This window comes from Thamnophis elegans, chromosome 3 (genome assembly GCF_009769535.1).
Source record: "Thamnophis elegans isolate rThaEle1 chromosome 3, rThaEle1.pri, whole genome shotgun sequence".
Classification (NCBI taxonomy): domain Eukaryota; kingdom Metazoa; phylum Chordata; class Lepidosauria; order Squamata; family Colubridae; genus Thamnophis; species Thamnophis elegans.
In genome coordinates this window covers 142,360,978-142,386,117 of record NC_045543.1, presented here as the reverse complement: position 1 = coordinate 142,386,117, position 25,140 = coordinate 142,360,978, and positions in this window count along the sequence as shown.

Below are 25,140 nucleotides of genomic sequence, written 5' to 3'. Positions count from 1 at the left end.
CGTTACAGCTTTGTAACGCCAAGGAAAACTGAAGGACGGTCATAACCATAGTTGTGGCTTCACTTAGTTTGCTGCCAATCCCATTTGCGGTCACTAATGAGGGCGACCAACAAACAAGCACAAAAGCGATTGTTAAATTACAACCATGGGTGGGTTTCAACCGGTTCGCGGCAGTCCCTGCGAACCGGTTGGTCAGCAAACCCGGAAGTAAGTAACTTCCGGGAACGGCGAAGGGCCCACCTGCGCGCCCGCGCGCCCGCGCACGCTCCTTACCCGGTTTTGATGAGTTCTGCGCTTCCACACATGCGCAGGACGCATATAGCGCCTGCGCGATCCTCCAGGAGCAGCTGGAGCATCACACAGACGCTAGTACGCATGCGTGCACCACACGTGTGCGCGAGGACGCCGCCGGCCCCGTTCCAACCGAACTGGTTGGAATGGGGCGAGAAACCCACCCCTGATTACAACCCAACCAGAATTGTGTAGCCTGGTATGTAGATAATTCTGATTAAAGACATTTAATACACACACACACACACAAATTCCCTCTGGATATTTATTTTCCTTGGATTTTTCGTGAGCCAAACGAATAAATGTTCTTTCGCTAAGCGTTCTTGACAATTTTTTCAAAAACAGAGAGCTCAAATAAACCTCCGGAGAACATTGCGAAGTGTCAGGTGTGTGTGTTTATGTCACTGGGGTAGGAAAAAGAGAGAGGAGGAGGAGGAGAGAGAGAGAGAGACAAACTCACAAAGAGGTCCTTTGTTTCTAACATGGTCGGCCTCCAAAATCTGTGACCGTAATTTCATTTATAGGAAATCCTTTATAATGTTCGTTTTAATGTTTCCATATGGAATTCTCCCAGGACTGGGTTCTTTTTTTTCTTTTTCCCTTTTTTAAAAAAAAATATAATAATATTATTTGGATAAGGCCAGAGAAAAGGGAAGGCACATTCCAGAGACGCGTATTCATTCGGGATCGAGTTCAAGCGTTTTTGGCAACGGTTGAAAAGCACAGATGCCCCTGTGTGCGTTATTTTTCGTTTCTTTTCTCTTTTTTTTGGGGTCTCCTGCTGTGTAACCTCAAATTGAGTCTGTCTGTGGTTGAAGCACTTTGTAAATCATGAAAACCCTATTAAAGGCCTGAAATATGATACACCGCATATTTTCCTCTTTTTTTTTTCTTCCCCGGGTCTAGTTTTCCATTGAACCATCCACAAAGATTGAATTGAGCTGGCCCTGTTTATCCTCTTGATTGCTCAGTTCGATCGTGGCGTTATTAAAACGATCTTGATACTTAAGAGCTGGTTCCCAGCATTGACAATGGCGGCCTGCTGTTAAAAGCTTTGAATTCTGACCCCCTTAGGTACTGTATTTTTCGGAGTATAAGACGCACCTTTTCCCCTCAAATAAGAGGCTGAAAATCTGGCTGCGTTTTATACACGAATACAGCATTTTTGCCTCCGAAACCGCCCTTCACCAAAATGGCCGTGCATAGCCTTTAGAGGCTTCCAGAATGCTCCTGGGTGTTGGGGAGGGCAGAAATGAGCAAACAATGGGGAGTTTTTTGCTCAATTTTGCCTCCCAGCCCCAGGAGCACTCTGTAAGCCTCCTAAAGGCTATGCAATGCCCTTTATTGACAAATAACGGCCCATTTTCACAAAAAACAGGCCGTTTTTTGCTCGTTTTGGGGGCCTTCACCCCCAGGAGCACTCTACAAGCCTCCTAAATGCTATTCATGCCCTTTTTAAAAGGGGGGGGCTGTTTTCACAAGGTCTACAGAGTGCAATTTTTTTTTAATTTGCCTCTTCAAAATCTTGGTGCATCTTATACTCCAGTGCGTCTTATACTCTGAAAAATACAGCATTCTTAACAACTGGCCACACATACTAATGTTTTATGAGAAACTGCACCCAGGTTATTGTCTAGGTAGAGAAGAGAAGAAGGCCCCATCAGCAGGTGATTGCTGATCTCAGGGGGTTTCGTACAGATGGCTGGGAGAAAATCCACTGGATACAAATGGAGGTTGGAGGCTGATTGGAATGAGGGTTGTGGTCCGCCAGCGGCCTGCGGAGCTGGCAGTAGAGTCGGACAGTGATGAGGAGGTTGGAGAGGAACATGGGCCAGTCTTGAAGTCTGGAGAAGGCTCGGACGAGGGCTCTGCATCGGAGGCAGAGAGAGGGCCAGGGCCATCTGTAGTTATGTGCTGCCTCCGGAGCCTCCGGAGTCTGACATCAGCGAGGCAGAGGAACAGGAGGAGCCAGTTCCCAGTGCATGCAAGCACAGAGCTGCCAGAAGGCAAGAACAATTAAAAAAAAGGGGGACTCAGGAGTAAGGCTGGAGATGATTGGCCCCTCCCATAAGACATAAAAAAGAGCAAACGAGCCTTTGCAGGAAAGAATTAGTTCATTCTGGTCGGTTCAAACTCTGAGAACCTCCGTTTGACGGTGCTACATTTGGCCTTGCAAAACTAATTGGCAATTAGACCTCTGGCAGCATTTCAAAGGAGATAAAGGTGGATAATTATCAACATTACCCTCAAAGACTTTGGCAACTCGAGCAGACATTTATCTGACTCTTCACAGACTGTTTGTGAATCATTACGGGACTTTGCTGGAGAGGCATTCCTTTAAACTAAATAAAAGAGGTTTTATGGGGACGAGGAGTCGGCTTCGTGCTTTTGGGAAGCCTAGATTAGAACAGACAGTTGTTCAGGGAGTTTTGCCCCCATTTTGCGACCTTTCTTGCCGTTGTTGTGAAGTGAATCACCGCAGTTGTTAAGTTAACAGCATGGTTGTGTAGGAAGAAAAATCCGGTCCGGTTCCAAGCCGAGAGAAAGATGCTGGAAATAAAAATGGGTTGGAAAGAAGGCCTCTGTTTATTTGGCTGCCAGAAACTTCAGTGACAGCAGAAATGTTTCTAGGGTGGCTGACAAAATGGCTCAGTGAGTGGATGGATCTTTATATTGAGATGCTCCAGGGGTTGTGCAATGTAATGAGCCTTGTGTCTTTTGCTATTCAATGGTGGTTGGTTAATCCTATTATGTCCTAAAGGTCCTGCCCTGTCCTTAGAATTTGGGTGGGGAATGTAAATTCTTAATCCCATCAGCTCCAGCCTTCGGTGGGAGCTGAGGCTGAAGACATATTGTTTATGAATAGATTGGCCCGGTCTTTCTGAATGGATGCAAAATCTGGATTCCTAAAGGTTAACCTCTTCTAGCTTCTTAGGTTTCCTATGGCAGGAAGACTGGGGTCACTTTGCCTTTGTTAAGATTTTCTCTGTTTCTTCTTTTGGGGAAATATAATATCTTCCTCTTTTAAAGATAAAGGTTCACCTCACAATATGTGCTAGTTGTTCCTGACTGTAGGGGTGTGTGTGTGCTCATCTCCGTTTCAAAGCCAAAGAAGAGCCAGCGCTACGAAGACGTCTCCGTGGTCATTAGCTGGCATGACTAAATGCCAAAGGCGCACGGAACGCTGTTACCTTCCACCGAAGGTGGTTCCTATTTTTCTACTTGCATTTTGCAGGCTTTCGAACTGATAGGTTGGCAGAAGCTGGGACAATGAACGGGAGCTCACTCCGTTACGCGGCGCTAGGGATTCGAACCGCCAAACTGCCGACCTTTCTGATCGACAAGCGCAGCGTCTTAACCACTGAGCCACCTTGCCTCTTTTAATATCCCCCAAAATATTTCTTCTCTAGAGGGAGGCTGGGCTTCCCACAGTTGTTAAGCGAGAATCTGGTTTGCCCCTGACTTGGCAGGTCACCAAAGGGGGAATGTGATTCCGGGACACTGTCATAAATAAAGTCAGTTGCAGGCAACCATGGGGATGTTGCCAAAGGTTATAACCGAGCCGATGTGGCTCAGTGGTTAGGGTGCAGTACTGCAGGCCACTTCAGCTGTGTTATCTGCAGTTCGGTGGTTCAAATCTCACTGGCTCAAGGTTGACTCAGCTTCCATCCTTTGAGGTGGGTGAAATAAGGACCCAGACTGTGGGGGCGATATGCTGACCCTGTAAACCGCTTAGAGAGGGCTGAAACCCTATGAAGCGGTATGTAAGTCTAACTGCTATTGCTATAAGAGTGAAAAACGGACATCCGTCACTTCTTTCAATGCCGTTGCAACTTTGAACAGTCGCTAAAGGAACTTTTGTACGTTGAGGACTATCTCTATAGGCCAAAGTTTCTCAGCTGCTATTTATAGAATAGAATACAATACAATACACATACATACAATACAATACAATACTAGCAGAGTTGGAAGGGACCTTGGAGGTCTTCTAGTCCCAACCCCTGCCTAGGCAGAAACCCTATACCATTTCAGACAAATGGCTATCCAGCATCTTCTTAAAGACTTCCAGTGTTGGGGCATTCACAACTTCTAGAGGCAAGCTGTTCCACTGATTAATTGTTCTAACTGTCAGGAAATTTCTCCTCAGTTCTAAGTTGCTTCTCTTTGAGGGGAGGATGATGATGGTCCCCAGATTAATGAAAGTTTCAGCTCACATTTCAAAACAAATTGAACCAGACACTGGGGTCATGTTATCATATGTGGTGGACATGTGTAGAAGCAAAAAAAATAAAAAATACTGGGCAAAAATCCAAATGTGGTTGGTCAAGATGACGCAGCAGCATATTGAACTAAAACCTGAACTGTTCTTGGGTATCTTGAAAAATATAGTAAAGAAATGTATATTTGATTATTCATGTAATAACTGCAGCTGGAATTGCATTTGCGCAAATTGGAAGGGTGAAGAGATCCCCACAGATGAAAATGTGATTAAAAAGAATATTAGAACGTGCAGAAATGAATAATTAACACTTGCAATTGAGGGAAAGGGAAGAACCTGATTATTATATATGGGAGCTATTCTATCAACGGTTAGAGACTAATATGAAAAAATGTATTATAGAGTTAAATAAATTAAGAGAGAAATGGTATAACAATAGATATGTTAAGTTTTAAGTACTAGTACTAAAATAAGTGTGTTTGTGTGTGTGTTTGTGTGTGTGTTTGTGTGTGTGTGTGTGTGTGTGTGTATTTTGAATATGTTGGTAAGCTATAACTCTTATGACACAAAAATTTGCATCCAGAAGACACACAGTTTAATGAATAACATTTCAAATCTTTTTGAAGAAGCCAAACATCTGCTGTAATATTTCCTCGAATTACAATTCATGTAGAAAATAGTTTTCTTGCTACCGAACTTCCTGGAATGGGATTAGGTGTTGTTTTCATTTAAATTGTATTCTGATGTGAACTGAACTCCAAGGACTCAAGCACCACCTTTAATAACAATATTATTGAAAGGTTACGTGTTTGTTAGCGCGTAACATTTGCTAGTTAGAAAAGATGCTGCCAGATTCTTTCTGATTTTCATTCCCGTGTCTGCAACAGATATTCACCTTCTAAGCGATATTTGATAAATAGAGTAAGTGTTTGTTTCTTTTATACTTCACCTCTGTAACTTGAAAAGTCTTTCATCTCTCCGGTGACTATTGCTAGAACCTATCAGTTAATCAGTTCATTCATTTCAGGTTTATATTTGATCTGACGCTTCAAGTGGCCCTAAAACTGAGAGAGTTGATGGGAAGCCAAGATGAGGGACCAAGAGGGTTTTCTGCATCTTGATGCTACCATCTGGTGGCCAATTGGAGTATCACAGCCTCAATTCTTCATGAGAAGGAGTGGCCAACATAAATCTTTGCTTCCAATATTTGGAATACGGTAGGTAGGTAGGTAGAATGGAATAGGAAGGAAGAGAAGAGAGAACAGAGAAGAGAGAAGAGAGAAGATGATAGAATTGAATTAGAATTAGAATAGAATAGGAATAGGAATAGAGAGTAGAGAATAGGAAAATAGAATAGAAAAGGGAATGAGAATAGAGAATAGAGAATGGAATGGAAATGAATGGGAATAGAGAATAGGAATAGAGAATAGAATGGAATGGAATAGAATAGGGAATAGGAATAGAGAATAGGGAATGGAATGGAAATTAATGGAATATGAATAGAGAATAGGCATAGAGAATAGAATGGAATGGAATGGAATAGAATAGAATAGAATAGAATAGAATAGGGAATGGGAATAGAGAATAGAGAATAGAATAGAGAACAGAGAATAGAGAATAGAGACTAGAGAATGGAATGGAAATGAATGGAATAGGAATAGAGAATAGGAATAGAGAATAGAATGGAATAGAATAGGGAATGGGAATAGAGAATAGAGAATGGAATGGAAATGAATGGAATAGAGAATAGAGAATAGAGAATGGAATAGGAATAGGAATATAGGAATAGAATAGAATAGAATAGAATAGAATAGAGCAGGAGATCCATACCCGTGATGGCAACTTATGGCATGTGTGCCGGAAGTGGCATACAGAGCCATATCTTCGGGCAAGCCAGCTGTCGCCTGTTGCTCTTCTGGGTTCCAGTGCATGCAAAAATGCCCCGAAAAATGGTTTGAAAATCCCCCCAAAATCACCTGGAAATGGCCTGAAAAACAGCCCCAAAACAGGCATGCGTGCACCAGCCAGCTGGGCTTCAGGTTTGCAGCACACTGCAGCACTTGAATGCACATGCATTCAGTTTGGGCCCTCGGTGGCGAAAAGATTCCCCATCCCTGCACTAAACCAAATATTGCAGTTTTCCCCTATGAAAGCGAGAATCTTGTTCCTCAACCCAACAACATAACAGGGCCAATCTTTGCTAAAGGCTTCATCATGCCACCACTTCACTCTGCGAACTATCTGCCGTAAGCGTAGCTCCGTTGCGGAAATTTCTGAACTCCATTGAGTGCGCAATTATTTGAATTGTATACAGTGCACAGGTGCTTTTCTGGAAAAGGTTTTCCCACAACACAGCAGGAGCTACACTTTAAGCCTAAAGAGCACACACTTGGTTTTCTCAGGTGTTTCTTCTTTTTCCCACCTCCTCCCCTTCTTTCTTCACATGCTAATCTTCTCAAGCTGCCTGGCAAATATACACCTCATTAATTAATGCTCCTTTGGCATCTGGCAGCGCAAGACAATCTGTGCGCCCGCCCGTCGTGTGTGTTTTAATCAAGATTGGAGTATAAACTTATTATCAGGATCATAACACCATTAAGCGTTTTGAAGAAATCCATGCCACTTCCCTCACTGTTACACTCTGATGTTGCTGTCTTGGGAGAAACATCCAGAGATACATAAAATGGGCAGCTGTCACTCTGGGTCTATTTAACAGAAATGCAGAGTTGGAAGGGACTTTGGGGTCTTCTAGTCCAATCCTTTGCTCAAGCAGGAAACCCTACACCATTCAGACAATGGCTATCCAACAGCTTCTTAAAGACGTCCAGTGGGGACATTCACAACTTCTGGAGGGAAGCTGTTCCACTGATTGATTGTTCTCACTCTTAGGAAATTCTTCCTTAATTCTAGGTTAGTTCTGTCCTTGATTAGATGTTCCTATATTGCACTATTCCACCTTCATCTGATCCCCTTTTGTGACTTTCTGACAAGCATAGTCATGAACAGAGTTGGAAGGGACCTAGAGTCTCAACATCTTCTTTATGGGGTGGTGACCAAAATTGGATGCAGGATTCCAGGTGTGGTCTTACTAAGGCTTTCTAGGTGGTATTAGTACCTCACTTGATCTTAATGGTATCCCTCTGTTAATGCAACTTAGGATTGCATTGGCTTTTTTGGCTGCTGCCACACACTGTTGGCTCATATTTAATTGATTGTCCACTAAGATGCCAAGATCCCTATCATAGTTAATGTTATTAAGCCAGGTTTCACCCAATCTAAATGTGTACTTTGGGTTTAGAATGGAATGGAATGGAATAGTAGAGTAGAACAGAACAGAACAGAACAGAATAGAACAGAATAGAATAGAATAGAATAATAGACGTCAGTATAGTAGAATAGAATAGAGTAGAGCAGAGTAGAATAAATAGAATAGAGTATAGTAGAATAGAATAGAATAGAATAGAATAGAATAGGAATAGAATAGAATGTAGAAATAGAATAGAATAGAATGTAGAAATAGAATATAGACTATAGGAATAGAATAGAATAGGAATGGAATAGGAATAGAATAGAATATAGAATAGAATAGGAATAGAATAGAATAGGAATAGATAGGAATAGAATAATAGAGTAGAGTAGAATAGGAATAGGATAGGAATAGGAATAGGAATAGGAATAGAATAGGAATAAATAATAGAGTATAGTAGAATAGAATAGAATAAAATAGAATAGAATAGAAATAGAGAACAGAAATAGAGAATAGAATGAATAGAATAGGAATAGGAATAGGAATAGGAATAGAATAGGAATAGAATAGGAATAGAATAGGAATAGAATAATAGAGTATAGCACAATAGAATGGAATAGAATAGATAATGAATAGAATAATGAGTAGAATAGAATAGAATAGAACAGAACAGACAAAGAAGTAGAGTAGAGTAGAGTAGAAGTAGAATAGAATAAATGAATAGAATAGATAGAATAGAATAGAATAGAATGAGAACAGAAGAGTGTAGAGTAGAGTAGAGTAGAGAAAGTAGCTAGGAATGGCACAGCACAACACAAACAACACAGAACAGAAGAGAATAATAAGTTTATTGTCACTTTTAATGTACACTAATCAAATACATTAAATGAATTTTCCTTGCCGAATGGGGAAGCCAGCAGATTCACTTCACAAGCTTTACAATTGGACTTTTTTCCCCCTTGAAAATGTTTGCTTCTATCCAAGAAGTTTCTCCATTCTTATGTGACTTCAGTTTCTCGTGTGATGTTAGTTGTTCCCTGACTTATGACCATTTTTCACACTTCACCCATCGCAGTATCCCCATGGTCACATGATCAAATCGAGATGCTGTGCAGTTGACTCATATCTATGATGGCTAGAGTGTCCCAGGGTCACGTGACACCCCCCCCCTTTATGTGACCTTCTGACAAGCCAAGTTCAATGGGAAGCCGGGATTCACAAAACAGCCGTTGTCGGCTTAACAACTGCAGTGATTCACTTAACCACGGTGGCAAGAAAGGTGGGAAATGGCAGAAAATTCACTTAACAGCCGTCTCACTCAGCAACTGAAAGGGTGGGCTCATTGGGGGTTGTAAACCGAGGACAAGCTTTAACTTATTCCGTGGAACTCCTACAGCACCAGCAGTGGCAGAAGAAATGAGGAAGGAGGGAACATACTTTAAGGAAAGCTTTCCAGAAGGCATCAAAGGAACTCTGGGAAGAGGTTGCCGTGTCTGAAATATATTCGGTTTCTGGAGGAACCCAGCTGGCAGGAGGAGGGCACAAGGCACATCAATGCAACTGCGAAACCTATGGTAGATTTATGGTTTGTGGCACCCACTTTGCATCCAAGGCATGAAGAAAGAACGAGGCTATATTTCAACTTCAGGGAATTCATTCACATCAGCACATGGTTCTTCTTCTTCATCATCATCATCTCCTCCTCTCCTCCTCTCATCCCTCCTCCTCCTCTTCTTTCTTTTTCCTTCTCCTTTTTCCTTTTCTCCTCCTCCTCTTCTTCTCTATCCTCCACTTCTTTTCCCTCCTCCTTCTTTTCCATCTCCTCCTCTTTTTCTTTCATCTTCTCCTTCTTCTTTTCCTTCTCTTCTCCTCTTCTTCTTCCCTTCTTCTTTTCCTCCTCCTCCTCTTTTTCTTTCATCTTCTCTTTCTTCTTTTCCTTCTTCTTCTCCACCTCCTTACTTATTCTTCTCCTTCTTTTCCTCCTCCTTCTTCTTTTTTCCTTCTCCTCTTCCTCTTCTTCTTCTTTCATCTTCTCCTTTTCTTCTTCTTTTCCTCTCTTTCTCCTCCTCCTCTTCTTCTTCTCCATCTCCTCCACTTTTCTTCTCATTCTCCTTCTTTTCCTCCTTCTTCTCTCCTCCTCCTCCTTCCCTCCTCCTCCTCTTTTTCTTTCATCTTCTCTTTCTCCTTCTTTTCCTTCTCCTTCTCCTCTTCTTCTTCTCCACCTCCTCCACTTCTTCTCCTTCTTTTCCTCCTCCTCTCTTCTTCTTTCATCTTCCTTTTCTTCTTCTTTCCTTCTCTTTCTCCTCCTTTTTTCTTCTCACCTCCTCACTTCTTCTTCTCATTTTCCTTCTTTTCCTCCTCCTTTCTCCTCCTTTTTTCTTTCCTTCTCTTCTCTTCTTTCCTTCTCCTCTTCTTCTCCACCTCCTCCACTTCTTCTTCTTCTTTTTCCTCCTCCCCTCTTCTTCTTTTTCTTCCTCCTCCTCTTCTTCTTCTTTCATCTTCTCCTTCTCCTTTTTCTTCTTCTCTCTCTTCTTTTCTCTCCCCTCTTCTTCTTCTTCTCCTTCTCCTTCTTTTCCTTCTCCTCCTCCTCCTCTTTTTCTTCCTCTTTCTCCTCTTCTTCTTTCATCTTCTTCTCCTTTTCCTTCTCCTTCTCCTCTTCTTTTTCTTCTCCACCTCTCTTCTTCTCCTTCTCCTTCTTTCCTTCTCCTCCTCCTCCTCTCTTTTTCTTCCTCTTTCTCCTCTCTTCTTTCATCTTCTTCTCTTTTTTCTCCTTCTCCTCCACTACCACCACCACCACCCCACCACCTCCTCCTCCTCCTCCTCCTCCTCCTCCTCTTCTTCTTCTCTTCTTCTTCTTCTCTTCTTTCTCTTCTTCTTCTTCTAAACGTATCCTCGCAGGTGCCAAAGGTGTTAATACTCTTCCATTCAAAACCCACTTTCTCTTTCCTAGAATACCACTGAATCAACACAGCTTGCATGATTCTGAAGTTCCATGGATAAGAACACACCAGGAATTGAGGGAGGGTGAAATTTGACATATCCGGAGGACATGATTTTACCCTAAGCATTTTTAAACTCACTTACCCAATAATTGACATACTACTTTTCGCTAGAAGTTGGTTCCAAGCTTCCACTACTCTTTCTGTGAAGTCATACTTTCTAATACTATTTACGTCCCTTAGTAAGCGAAAATTACACAACATTTGTTTCCATTATTTTGCTTAACCCACCCAACTGGTTTTCTCTCATTGCACAATAAGCCAGCAGCTGCTCCTGAAACCCCAAAAAGGACGACATGGTACGTTTACTGATGTCTCTGAGAATGGGAGGAGGTCTAATCTGATCTCCGAAGTGAATTCAAATCATGTCTGCTTCCAGCCTCCTCCTGTCCTCCTCCCTAAAAACATATCTCAGTGACAGAGGTGGGTTCCTACCAGTTTGCACCTATTCGGTGGAACCGGTTCGTCAAATCTACCGAACAGGTTAGAAGAGGTTCCACCAGTGGACCCAGAAAGCAGGCCACACCTACAGAAGAGGTTCCAAAAATGTTTGAAACCCACCACACACACACACACACACACACACACACACACACACAGACTAACACAGAGAGAGAAAGGGAAAGGAAGAAAGGCAGAAAGAAAAAGAAGAAAGAAAAAGTGAGAGAGAGATGAAAGAAAAAAGGAAAAAAGGGACAGAGAGACAAAAGGCAGGAAAGAGAGGGGGGAGAGAGAGAGAGAGAGAGAAAGAGAAAACACATGGCCGGCAAGCCACTCCCACCAGGTCACATGGCCCGCAAGCCACTCCCACAAAGGAGGCCACACCCACAGAGTAGGTTCGAAAAAAATTTGAAACCCATCACTGCTCAGTGTGAACCCACTTCTCAATGGAATTGTTAGTTTAGTTTAGTTTTTTCATTTATATGCCGCCCTTTTCCCCGAAGGGGACTCAGGGCGGCTCACAATCCAAGTCAAGGGAAAGGGTACAAATAAAGAATAAAAAGACGAACAAAACAATGCACAATTTAAAAAGCACACAACAACCATACCATTCGAGGGAGGGGGCAAAGGCTCTTTAGCCCCAGGCCTGTCGGAATAGCCAGGTTTTAAGGGCTTTGCGGAAGGCCTGGAGGGGTGGTGAGGGTTCGAATCTCCACGGGGAGTTCGTTCCAGAGGGTCGGAGCACCACAGAGAAGGCTCTCCTCCAGGTAGTCGCCAGCCGGCATTGGAATTCGGAGGAGGCCTAATCTGTGTGATCTGATCGGTCTATTGGAGGTAATTGGCAGGATGGGGTTACGATTAAGGTTAAATGGTTAGGAGGGGGTTAAATTTACTGAATAATAGAGTTGGAAGGGGCTGGCACTTACATGCCTATTTTTTTGCCCATTTGTGCCCATTTGGGGGCTTTTCAGGCCACTTTCCAGGTCAATTCCAGGCTGTTCTCTAGGCCATTTTGAGGCTGTCTTTCGGGCTATTTTTCGGCCATTGGGGGGGGGGTCAAAAATGGTCTGAAAAACCACCTAAAATGGCCTGAAAACAGCTAGAAAAACAGCCTGAAAACAGCCCAAAACCGGCATTTTTTTAACCATTTTTGGGCTGTTTTCAGGCTATTTGGGGGGCATTTGCGGGGCATTTTCCAGCCCTCCAGTGCTCGGAAAAGCCAGCTGGCCAGCATGTGTTGTAGCCCAGTAGGAGCCGTTGGAGCTGCCACCAGACTTCGACAGCGAGGGGCCCTATGAGTCGGCTCTGGAGGATTTGGAGGACCCTGGACAGGGTTCCGACTCTGAGCTGGGTGCAGAGAGGCTGGTTGGCCACCAGGAGGCACCTGAGCCTTGGACCAGTGGAGAGGAGAAGAGAGAGTGAGCCAAAGGCCAGTAGTGAGTTGTTCCTGGATGCACGCCATCGAAGAGCTACTAGGCGTCAGGAACAATTACGCAATTACAGGAGGTGATTGCACTCAGCTGGTGGTCATTAGGCTCCTCTCCAGACTATAAAAAGCTACTGGTGCACACGCCCCTCTTTGCAGAAGTCAACGCAGGATTGAATGTCGGAGGACATTACTGTGAGCTTGGCAGGCTGGATTGCTGCCAAGCCTTATCTGTGTTTATTGCTGCCCAAGCTTGTCTGTGCTGAGTTGCTGCCAAGGACCTGTTTGTCTGTTAATTAAATGCCATAATTTATCTCTGGCTCAGAGTGGTGTGGAACGAGGGGGATCAGAACAGCATGGATCTGTGTGCAGGAACCCAGAAGAGCAGCTGGTGATGGCACGCGTGCCCATAGAGTGCCACCTCTGACAGCCATGGGTTCGCCATCAAGGCCCTACACTATTCGAAACAAATGGTGGTCCAGTCACTTTTTAAAAACCTCCAGTGATGGAGCCCCCACAATGTCTGGAGACAAGCCGTCCCACTGGTTAATTTTTCTCACTCTTAGGAAATTTCTCCCTAATGCCAAGTTGCTTCTTTCCTTGGTTCGTTTCCATCCATTGTCTCTTTTCTTGCTTTCTGGTGCTTTGGAAAATAAGTTTTTTTAAAAACTTTGGTTTGTCAAACATGTACAAGATATCAGGTATAAGTATAAACATGGACATGAACAGAGGAAATGAATGCAAATGAATGAGGACAGTAGGACAGGGACGGAAGGCACGCTGGTGCGCTTATGCACGCCCCTTTAAGGACCTCTTAGAACAGTGGTTCCCAAACTTGGCAACTTTAAGATTGTGGACTTCAACTTCTAGAATTCTCCAGCCAGCTACGACTAGCACATATGTGCGAGGGGAACCTTTCCCTTTAAGAAGATATTAATCAATTCTGTTCCTAAATCCAAGTCGACTTGCCGTTCTTAGATTCCACTTGGTTGCTCGGTACATGTTTTATTTGCCTTTCAAGGGCGGATACATTTCACGCTGCAGTCTAAATTCATCCTTGCAAAACAAAGACTGTAGCCCAGGAACATATCACTGCCGTTTCCAGCCTACTGACTCTGAAGCCTGATGTTCCAAACCATTTCCTTGCTGTTTAATTCACTTGAGCAATAAATCTCGGCTACCAAAATTGCTCGAAGGTGTCACCCCGCGGATACACCGGCAGCATTTTGGTCCTGAAACCAGCATCTCCGCTTGGTAATAACAGGTTTCAGGCTTAAGAGCTCCATTCTCCCGCGAAAAAGAGAGTCTCGGCGTTACAGGTATTCTTGGAAGAGACGCGAGATGATTCTTCTCTTAAAAGGGGTGTAAAAGTAGAAACTGGAAACTCCTCCGTGGCCTTTATAGGTCCACAAATATCGAAGAGACAATATTTTTTTTTACTTTAGGGAAAAGAACAGCTTCTGGGCTTGGTTGGAAGAAACGTCCATCTGGGTTCAGTTCCAAGTGGGGAAAATGACATTGGAATCATGGAAGCTGCTTGGAAAGATAGTTTAATGGTGGACAGGACCACATGGATTGAGGTCCTGGGCAGAAAGACACATGGGAGAGGGAGGGAGGGAGGCAAATTTGTGAAATTTGCCAGGCTGTCCCCCCTCCCCTCTTCACCTTCCCAATGCCGGCGGCTTCGGGAGATGCTAGCCCGGCGGGGACATGGGCAGCGGCCTGGCACGGTGCTCAAGAGTAAAGTGCCAATTAGAGGCAGCCGGCGCGAAGCTCCGCAGTCCTGGAGGGCAGGCAGGCAGCCTTCGGCAAAGGCAGGAGGAGGCAGTGGGTGCATGTGGCAAAGGCGAGACAGGGCGAGCATCCGAGTGGGTGGACCAGTTTGGGGGCATAGCCATCCAGCAATCACTGCTGGTTCTGCGACTCAGGCTGCCATACCACTACCGGTTCGGCCAAACCGATCTGAACCATCTAGGAAGCCACCCCTGATCTTCGGTAGTTCAGAAGGAGAATCAGGATAATTTCCCAATCAAAGTTTGTGTTTGTGTATGTCGGGTTTAGGGGGGGGGGGAGAACCTGAACTTGGTTTCTGAGTGAAAAGCCACAACAGTATCCCCAAGCAAAGACAGAACTGGGACAAAGAGAATACCTTTACGTTTAAATGTCATTGATTCGTTAATTTAATTTAATTAATTAATCTGTAAATTAATTACGGGTGTCCCTTGGGCCCTTCTCCCAAATTATCACTGAACGGTGCTTTTTCACATGAGTCAAAGAGAAAATTCTTAAATACATAGTGAACAATTTTATGGAATGTAATTAATGTTAAACACCACCATTCAGTAATAATTGGAAGACAGGCGAGATACCCCTGTGCACACGCAAAAAAATCCTCCTTTTCCCCCCTTAACTAAATCAAATGGATGTTCTGAGGACAACTGACTCTGTAATTTGATTCAGAATAGACTGGACTGGACTAGAATAGAATAGAATAGAATAGGAATAGGAATAGGAATAGGAAATAGGAATAGGAATAGGAATAGGAATAGGAATAGGAATAGGAAAAGGAAAGAATAGAATAGGGAATGGGAATGGGAATGGGAATAGAATAGGAAAGAATAGAATAGAATAGAATAGAATAGAATAGAATAGAATGGGAATGGGATTGAATAGGAATAGGAATAGGAATAGGAATAGGAATAGGAATAGGAATAGGAATAGGAATAGGAATAGGAATAGGAATAGGAATAGGAATAGGAATAGGAAAGAATAGAATAGGGAATGGGAATGGGAATGGGAATAGAATAGAATAGAATAGAATAGGAAAGAATAGAATAGAATAGAAATAGAATAGAATAGATGGGAATGGGAATGGGAAGGGGAATGGGAATGGGAATGGGAATGGAATAGAATAGGAATAGGAATAGGAATAGGAATAGGAATAGGAATAGGAATAGGCATAGGAATAGGAATAGGAATAGGAATAGGAATAGGAATAGGAATAGGAATAGCAGAGTTGGAAGGGACCTTGGAGGTCTTCTAGTCCAACCCCATGCTTAGGCAGGAAATCCTACACCACTTCAGACAAATGGTTATCCAACATCTTCTTAAAAACTTCCAGTGTTGGAGCATTCAGAACGTCTGGAGGAAAGTGTTCGACTGATTGATTGTTATAACTGTCATGGAATTTCACTTTAGTTCTAGGTTTCTTCTCTCCTTGATTAGTTTCCAACCATTGCTTCTTGTTCTACACTCAGGTGCCTTGGAGAATAGCTTGACTCCCTCTTCTTTGTGGCAACCCCTGAGATATCGGCAGACTGCTATCATGTCTCCACCCAGTCCTTCTTTTCATCAAACTAGACATACCCAGTTCCTGCAACCGTTCTTCATATGTTTTAGTCTCCAGTCCCCTAATCATCTTTGTTGCTCTCTCTCTGCTACTCTTTCCAGGAGTCTCCACATCTTTTTTACATTGTGGGGACCAAAGTCTACATAGAATCTGCGTTTGATATTCCCACTTAAATTAACTCACTTGTTCTAAATTTAACTGGTTCCAGAAATTTAAACTGGCAGTCAGATTGACCTCTATGTGTCTATGGCTAAATTCATGACTTTCGTTATGGTTCAAAATATTGTGCTTCCTTAGAAAATGAATCTAGTTGAATGAAAAGAAGGACCAGGGGTGACATGTGAGCAGTCTTCCAATATTTAAGGGGCCACCACAAAGAGGAACGGGTCAAGCCCCTGCAGGCAGGACAAGAAGCAGTGGATGGAAACTAATCAAGGAGAGAAGCAACCTAGAACTAAGGAGAAATTTCACGACAGAACAATTGATCAGTGGAATGACTTGTTTCCGGAAGTTGTGGGTGCTCCAACATTCAAGAAGAGTCTTTTAACTGAAATATTTTAACGGTCTTCTGCTTGAGCAGGGGGTTGGATTAGAAGATCTCCAAGGTCCCTTCCAACTCTGTTATTCTGTTAATTCAGGGAGAGCTAATTCACCAGAGTTGGGACAATTCCAGACTCTTAGATTACTAGGTATTCTCTCTGTATGTGAGATTTTTCTGGTTCCACCACAAAACCGCGTTCGACTAAAGCCGCGTCGACGAAACCGCGTAGCTGACGTCATCACAGGGCAACAACAGCGCGGAGACAGAAGCACGCTGTAAATGCTAAACCTAAAATTAACCCCTAAACCTAAACCTAAACCTAACCCTAACCCTATCCCTATCCCTAACCTAACCCTTAACCTAACCCTAAACCTAACCCTAAACCTAACCCTTAACCTAACCCTAAACCTAATCTTAAACCCTTAACCTAACCCTAAACCTAACCCTAACCCTTAACCTAACCCTAAACCTAACCTAACCCTTAACCTAACCCTAAACCTACCCTAAAGCTAACCCTAAACCTAACCCTTACCTTAACGTGAATCGGCTTGCTTTAAAGCGCTATTTAAAGCGCCCTTCTTTCTCCGCGCTCGCTGTTGTCGCCCTGTTGATGACGTCAGCAACGCGATTAATCGGGTGTGCTTTAGTCGAGCGCGGTTTTGTTGTGCCACGGATTTTTCTTTCTAAAAATACCTTGCATCCTTCTACTATGAAACATTACAGCAAAATACACATTTATCAATGGGGATTTGAAAAGGTTTCTGACCTCACCCAACAGAAAAACTTCACGACTAATTCTCTTCATCATCTGCCACTAGAGGGAGCCAGACACAACGTTTTAAAAAAGGAAGTAAATTAAACCCTCATTTTCCAACCATTATTCCTGCCATTCGGTTTTGAGGTCCTAAAGGGCAATCTAGCCTTTGCCATTGAATTACCTGCAGCTCATAATACAGTATCCTGGAGTTCAGCCACACTTGCTTCTGTCTTTGGGCTTAATTTGGAAAAGTCAGCACAATTTAATGAGCACCTGATGCACAAACGTCAAAGAAAGAAGTGAGCCACATACTAGAATAAAGGCGCAGCAAATTTCAGGTATACATGTGCGGGAAGAAATGCGCATCTCGTTCAGTTCCAAGCTGGGAGAAAGATGCTGGAAACATTGGAGGCTGATTGGAAAGATGGTTTATGATGAAGCGAATCACCAAGCAGTGTGATTCTGGTGCAGCTGACAAAATGGAATTGAGAGTGATGAGGTTTTTATACCTTCTTCTTCAAGCTTTGCACTTGTTGAAAGAAATGTCCTTCTGGGTTCAGCTCCAAGTGGGGAAGAAGACACTGGAGACATGGAGGCTGCTTGGAAAGATGGTTTATTGTTGGACAGGGCCACATGGCTTGAGCCCTGAACAGAAAGGTGATCACATGCTTCAATGTTGGTGGAGAAGAAGAGAAGGGCTGAGGGAGGGGCTTGCTAGGCTTTTTATACCCTGTTCAGTCCCACCTCTCTGTTTCCTGTTCCTGTGCAAGAAATGTATTCTGATTGGTTGTCAGACTCCCATGGTGCCATGCAGGGGGCTACTCTCTAGGCTGTTTTGAATCCAGGTATAGATGAGTTCTCAGATGCCATGTGGAGAGTTGAGTAACATCCCTTCCCCCTGCAGCTGCAGTGGGGAAGTCTTTATTATGTAAAGTGGGCTAGCCTGGCCTTCTCAATGGCCTATTGACAAAGTGTGGATGGGCAGGAAGCTACAGGCAACTATTCTGTCTTTTAAAGCATGTTTCTTTCTTTTCACATCCAGAGAAATATTCTGCTTTTTCCATATTTCCTAGGATATTTCATTTTTTCGGGGAGAGGGCTGGATGATAACTTCCCACACACTTGAGCTTCCTTGTTCCTGTGCAATAACATGTATTCTATTGGCTGTTGTCAGACTCCCATGGGGCCATGTAGGGCAGTGGTGGGTTCCTAACGGTTTGAACCGGTAGTAGCTTAGCAGCCTGGGTCGCTGGAACCCTGGCAGTGACCCAGACCTGCCACGCTCTTTGAACCGATTCTCCCAGCGGCCCCTGTAGGCGCTGCCATCTTGTTTTTTGCTTCTGCGCATGCGCAGAGCAATTTTTGTGCAAGCGCGCATGGGGTTGTGTCCCTGACAGAACCGGCAGTAGTGGCTGCCAGAACCCACCACTGATGTAGGGGTTATGTGGGGGTCATCGCTGGCTCTATAGGCACAAGAAGAAATACAAATCCTAGGTGTTTGAGCTAAATTTGGTTGACGTTGCTGAGGATGATGCAGAAGGAGGGGCTTGTTGAGTATTAAGATGTTGATTAGTTGCCGTTTAGGCGGGAGGAATGCTTGTTGTTGATTGGGCAATCGGGGTTGACAGTGGGGTATTTAAAGGAGCGTTCCTCCGGTGTTAAAGTTGTGGTTCTCTGTTGTTTAATAAAGAAGTTTACTTAAACCGAGCTATTGCCTGATTTATTGCATCCCAAACCTTGTATTCCGAAAGGGAGACATTTTCTGTCAGCGAAAACAATCAGTGGAATGGCTTGCTACCCCTTTGTAAGCACAGGTGGACTGCTGGGGTTCGCAGGAGTTTGGTGAACCTCTAGCTAAGATTCTGGGCAGTTCGAAGAACTCCCAAATCCCACTTCTGGCTTGGCCCCGCCCCGCCCCTCCCACCCCACCCCTCCAGGAGTCCCCACGCAGCCCATTTTCGGATGCAGGTAAGCGCAGGATATGCGCGGGGCTCGGGGAAGGCAAAAACAGGCCTACTAGAAGTTCAGCCTCCAGAGGGCCTCTGGAGTCTGGGGACACCGTTTTTTGCCCTCCCGGAGGCTTGAAAAAAGCCCAGGGAGGACAAAAATACTCGCTCCCTCCCCCGCCATGGTGCAGAAGGCCAACTATGCCACGCCCGCCATGGCGACGCCCACCCAGAAAACCAAGCAGAGAACCCATTGCTAAACTGTTTGTAAGCATGGGCTTCTCAAAAGAAAGTCAAGATGGTCGTTGCAAATGTGCACTTGAACCAGAGGTGGGTTCCTACGCGTTTGCACCTATTCGGTAGAACCGGTTGTCAAATCTATGGAACCGGTTAGAAGAGGTTCCCACCAGTGGACCCGGAAAGCAGGGCCACACCCTACAGAATAGGTTCCGGAATTTTTTGAAAACCCACCACTGGCAAGGATCTTGTAACTTGACAGCTTTAAGACTTGCATGCTTCAATGCCAGAGTTTCTGAATAGTTATTCGGATCGACCTAAGTACTAATCATAATTTCATATCCGGTCACATGGGCAGCAAGCCGCTCCCCATCTGGTCACATGGTGGCAAGCCACTCCCACAAAGGAGGCCACACCCACAGGTTCCAACAATTTTTGAAACCCACGCACTGACTTGAACATACAAAGGGGCTGGTTTTGATTGTGCCTCCGCAACCCGCATCTTGATTCATTGTCCTTTTCTCCGTGAAACGCAATGAGCAAATTTGGGGGACCAACTGGAGTCCATTTCTTGCTGAGGAAAGCAAGAGACTAAAAACCTGAGTTGCCCTCCCGCAAGTCCGTCAAACGGTTCTTGACGGGTTGCGAAATGAGCCAGCTTCATAGTTACGAGATATGGATTATTTGTAGATAAGAGTTGTGTTGTCTCACAACACACTTAAATTCGCTAATGTTATTATTTGCTTAGCCTTATCAAGTTCCATAAACTCTTTTATTTTTTTATCTTTTGAATGGGGTCCAAAAGAACTGCTTAAACTCTTCTGGGTGGTGTAAAGTTGACAAAAACCTTAGTAGGCCAGGTGGTGTCAAACTGATCTGGCAACCAACATCTGAAGGGGGATTTTGGCTCAGGATTTAAGTAGTAATTCTGGAAAAATCTGGCTAAGATCGACCCAGATTTGATGGTCCATAATCAGTCAACTCAAGCCATCAGTGACAGAGGGACGTTATCAAGTTGAGGCATGATAACAGTCTTCCAATTCTCGATATCTTCTTTGCCACAAGAAGAGGGAGTCGAGTTATTTCCCAAGGGCAAGACCAGAAGCAACGGATGGAAACTAATCAAGGAGAGAAGCAACCAAGAAGTAAGGAGGAATTTCCTGACAGTTAGAACAATCAATCAGTGGAACAACCTGCCTCCAGAAGTTGTGAATGCTCCAACACTTCTGCTGATTGTCTGAAATGGTTTGGATGGATTTCCTGAGCAGTGGGACAGTGGGTTTCCTAAGCAGGGAGATGGACTAGAAGACCTCCAAGGTCCCTTCCACCTCTGTTATTCTGAAGAACCCTGGCAGGAACCAACTTGGTCTGGTCAACTTGGCCTGTCTATCAGAAGTTAAGCTTGACTCAAGGAAGGTGTAAGCCAAGTTTAGGAGCCAACATCTGCTCATCTTGGACAGGACTGAACAGAAAGCTATTATCTAGACCAGTATTTCTTAACCTTTTCTTCACCTGGACCTCTTTAAATATTTTTTGTGGCCATGGATCTCTGCTGACAGGAAGTCCGGTTTCCGGTTTCCCCACCATAGATTCTCCTCCTAGCATGGCATCATTTTTCTCTGCTGACCAGAAGTCCGGTTCCCCCACCATAGAGTCTCCTCCTAGCACGGCTTCGTTTTTCTCTGCTGACCGGAAGTCCGGTTCCCCCACCTTAGAGTCTCCTCATACCATGGTGTCATTTTTCCTCTGCTGACCGGAAGTCCGATTCCCCCCAGCATAGAGTCTCCTCCTAGCACAGCATCCTTTTTCCTCTACCTGTCCTAACCGAAAGCCCTATCAATTATGGAGCTGACCAGTGACAGGGAGCCACAGCAGAGGGCTGAAAGAGCCACATGCGGCTCCAGAGCCGTGGGTTGCTGATCTCTGGCTTAGCCAGTGGAAATTTTGGGCTACGTTGCTGGCGTATGCTGAGGACCAACTCCAATAAATTGCACTTTCCCATTCATTTCTGGCTTGCTTCTCCCTATTAACCACCTGTTGGGCCTCCTCCCTTACATTATAGGTCAGCTGTTTGACAGGAAAGGAAGAGCAGCTCGTTCCCAGTGTGTCAACGGGGCTGCAAAAGAATTTACTGGCTGCTCTTACGAGCCCCGAACATGCCAGAGTAACATCACGTTCTGTTACAAACGCCCCGTCCTTGGCTGGGCAAGATTGTGAAATAGGCACTGGACGTTTCTCGCAGGTGGAGAGAGAGGGAGACTGGAACGGGGAGGGAGGGAATGGCTTTCATAGGTTCCTCTATGAGAGAGAAAGAAATCATCAAAGGGATCAGGAGGATGCCAGCACAGGTGGGGCACAGGATAGAGAGGAATGTGTGGGCAGTGGGAATAGAGAGGATATTTCAGGGTCTCTCTCTCTCTCCCTCCCTCCCTCCCTCCCTCTCTCTCTCTCTCACTCTCTCTCTGTCTCTGTGTCTGTCTCTCTCTCTCTTCAGCAGGGCTTGCCTGCTAGAGATGGAGCTCTTGCCTCACATTAGGAGGTTGTGAGTTCGATCCTACGTTAGGGGCAGATGTAGAGTCACTTGCTTGGGCAGGGGGTTGAACTAGATGACCTGAAAGGTCCCTTTCAACTCTGTTAAACTGCTAACTATCTGGATTCCATCTGTTGGTCATTCAGTTGAGTCAGGCACAGGTAGTCCTCGGCTTATGACCACAATTGAGCTCAACATTTGCACTGCTAAGCAAGACTGTTGTGAATGGAATGGGATGGGGTGGAATGGGATGGGGTGGGATAGAATAATAGGAAACATGGAATAGAATTGAATAGAATAGAAAACATGGAATGGAATGGAATGGAAAACATGGAATGGAATAGAATAGAATAGAAAACATGGAATGGAATGGAATGGAATAGAATAGAAAACATGGAATGGAGTGGAATGGAATCAGTAGTGGGATTCAGTCAGTTCGCACCTATTCGGGAGAACCGGTTGGTAACTTTCTAAGCAGTTCGGAGAACCGGTTGTTGGAAGAAATCTCCTTTTATTTCTTTTCACTTACAGGGCTAATCCTGTAAGGAAGGCAGAAAGGAAATATTCTGGTGTTGTTTCTAGCTAATCTTTGTTGCCCTGCTTACAGAAACTGCCTCTCTGGTTAACCCTTATGACACTGCAACAGCTAAGGCGAAGCGCCCATTGACCTTAGTGATGTTGAATTGGCCACACCCACACAGTCATATGATCACCAAGCCACGCCTACCCAGCTGGTCATTAAGGAAGAGAACTGGTTGTTAAATTATTTGAATCCCACCACTGAATGGAATGGAATAGAATAGAATAGAATAGAATAGAATAGAAAACATGGAATGGGAGGGGAGGGGAGGAGAGGAGGAGAAGGGAAGAGGAGAAGAGAAGGGAAGGGAAGAGAAGATTTTTTATTATAGCCAAGTGTGATTGGACACACAAATAAATTGTCTCCGGTGGCTCATGAAGACCACAAAGAGATTATTTTCCTATATACACATGCACACAATATAAGCATGTCTACACTGACAATGCAATGTTGTCAACTTCAGCCCTAAAAGCTACTGGGTGGTCTTGTACGATGGCCTGGACCTCCCACAGTATGAATCCTGATGAAAGTGCAGGAGAAAAGAGGCAGAAACTGGGGTGGAGTCAAGAAAGGAATCAGCCTGGAATCGTTACATTTGCACAAGTGATCCCAATCCAACCCCTCTTGAATTTCATTGAATCTTAATCCAGCGCCAATTTAGTCCTGGCCATTAGCTGACTAGATCTTGTGTTATAGGCATGAGCAATAAATCACCTTAACTTTAATGTGAGGTGCTGATTCTTTGCGCCTGACGTTAATCTCCAGTTAAGCTGATTCATTGCTGATGCCTCTAGACGAAAATCTAAGTCAACTAACAATAAGCACTAAATTGGTGCTAGATAAAAGTCAACAGAACTCAAGAGGCTTTGGGTTTAACCCCTTTGTGGTAATGTAATGACTGTCAGCCATTTGTTTTTGTCATTTTGTCAGACTGACGCCATTTTGGAGCATCTTCAGGGCTGCCACAGCAAGGCCGGTTGGACCTGTGGAAACATGATGGGGGGGGGGGAGATAGAGATCGTGGGGGAATGTGTAGCCAAAAAAATTATTTCCCTTGGGTGCCAAGGACGTTCACACCAGGTGCTGGCAAGGCGTGGACTAAAGCCATCCGGAGTTGGGGCAGTGACCGATTTGTACCATGTGATGGACGTGCAGGGGTGGGATTGAAAAATTTTAGCAACGGGTTCTCCGCCCTGTTGCTATGGGGCGTGGCTTAGTTGGCTTTCTGTACCATGGTGATGGGGGAGGGGGCATTTTCACCCTCCTTCCGGAGACTTCCCTGGAGCCTCCGAGAGGACAAAAACAGCCTCCTCTGGGCTCCAGATGGCCTCCGGAGGCGGGAAACGGACTTGTTTGCGGTAGTCAAAGAGCCGAGGTGGCGCAGTGGTTAGGGTGCATTACTGCAGGCCACTTTAGCTGACTGTGATCTGCAGCTCAGCGGTTCAAATCTCACTGGCTCAAGGTCGACTCAGCCTTCCATCCTTCCGAGGTGGGTGAAATGAGGACCCGGACTGTGGGCAAGTTGCTGACTCAATTTGCTAAAAATTTGTAAACCGCTTAGAGAGGGCTGAAAGCCCTATGAAGCGGTATAAGTCTAATTAATAAATAAAATAAATACTTCCAGTAGGCCATTTTTCGCCCTCCCCAGGCTACGGAGGCTTTCCTCAAGACTCTGGGAAGGTAGCAATGGCCCATTTTCACCCTTCCAGAGGATGGAAGAGGGATTCAAGCTATTCTCCAAAGCACCTGAAAGCAGGACAAGAAGCAATGGGTGGAAACTAATCCAGGAGCGTAGCGACCTAGAACTAAGGAGAAATTTCCCGACAGTGAGAACAATTAATCAGTGGGACAACTTGCCTCCTGAAGTTGTGAATGCTCCAACACTGGACGTTTTACAAAGAGATTGGATATCCATTTGTCTAAAGTGGTGTAGGGTTTCCTGCCTAAGCAGGGGGTTGGACTAGAAGACCTCCAAGATCCCTAGAATAACTCTGTATTCTATTCTATCCCTTTTAAAAATGCAAATTGGGAGCCTTGGTTTGCTAAACATTCCCATCTTTATCTTTAAGCGTTCCACCAAGCGTGTTTAGTGGCTTCCTTTAGACCTCTGCAGTATGAAGATATAAGTAATAATTCTAATAGAACCTGGGGATGTTTGATGCTCGGTTTGCATGCTCCATATCCCTCATGCAGCTTTCAGCCCCTGTGAAATGTTGTCGAATATCTGGATAGAGAAGATACCCCAAAAACATTCTCTAGGGGAAAACATTGCAGAAATGCTCCAAAGACTATGCCCCCCTCCAAAATGGTTGCATTGGAGGCTAATAAAGATGCACGTAAATATTCATCGATTGTTTATTTCCCAGGTGAATCCTAAACACTGAAAGATTTCAACAGAATGTACAGTCACACAATGATATAATGTTATCAAGTAACGTAACCAACCTAACCCCACCCCTATCCAAATCATTCATATGTCGTTAGCATCAACTAAAATCTTCCTCCCCTTGTTACATTTCTTTTTCAAGTTTTGCTCTTCCAGGCAACCAGCAAATTGGGGTTTCTTTTGTTCACACA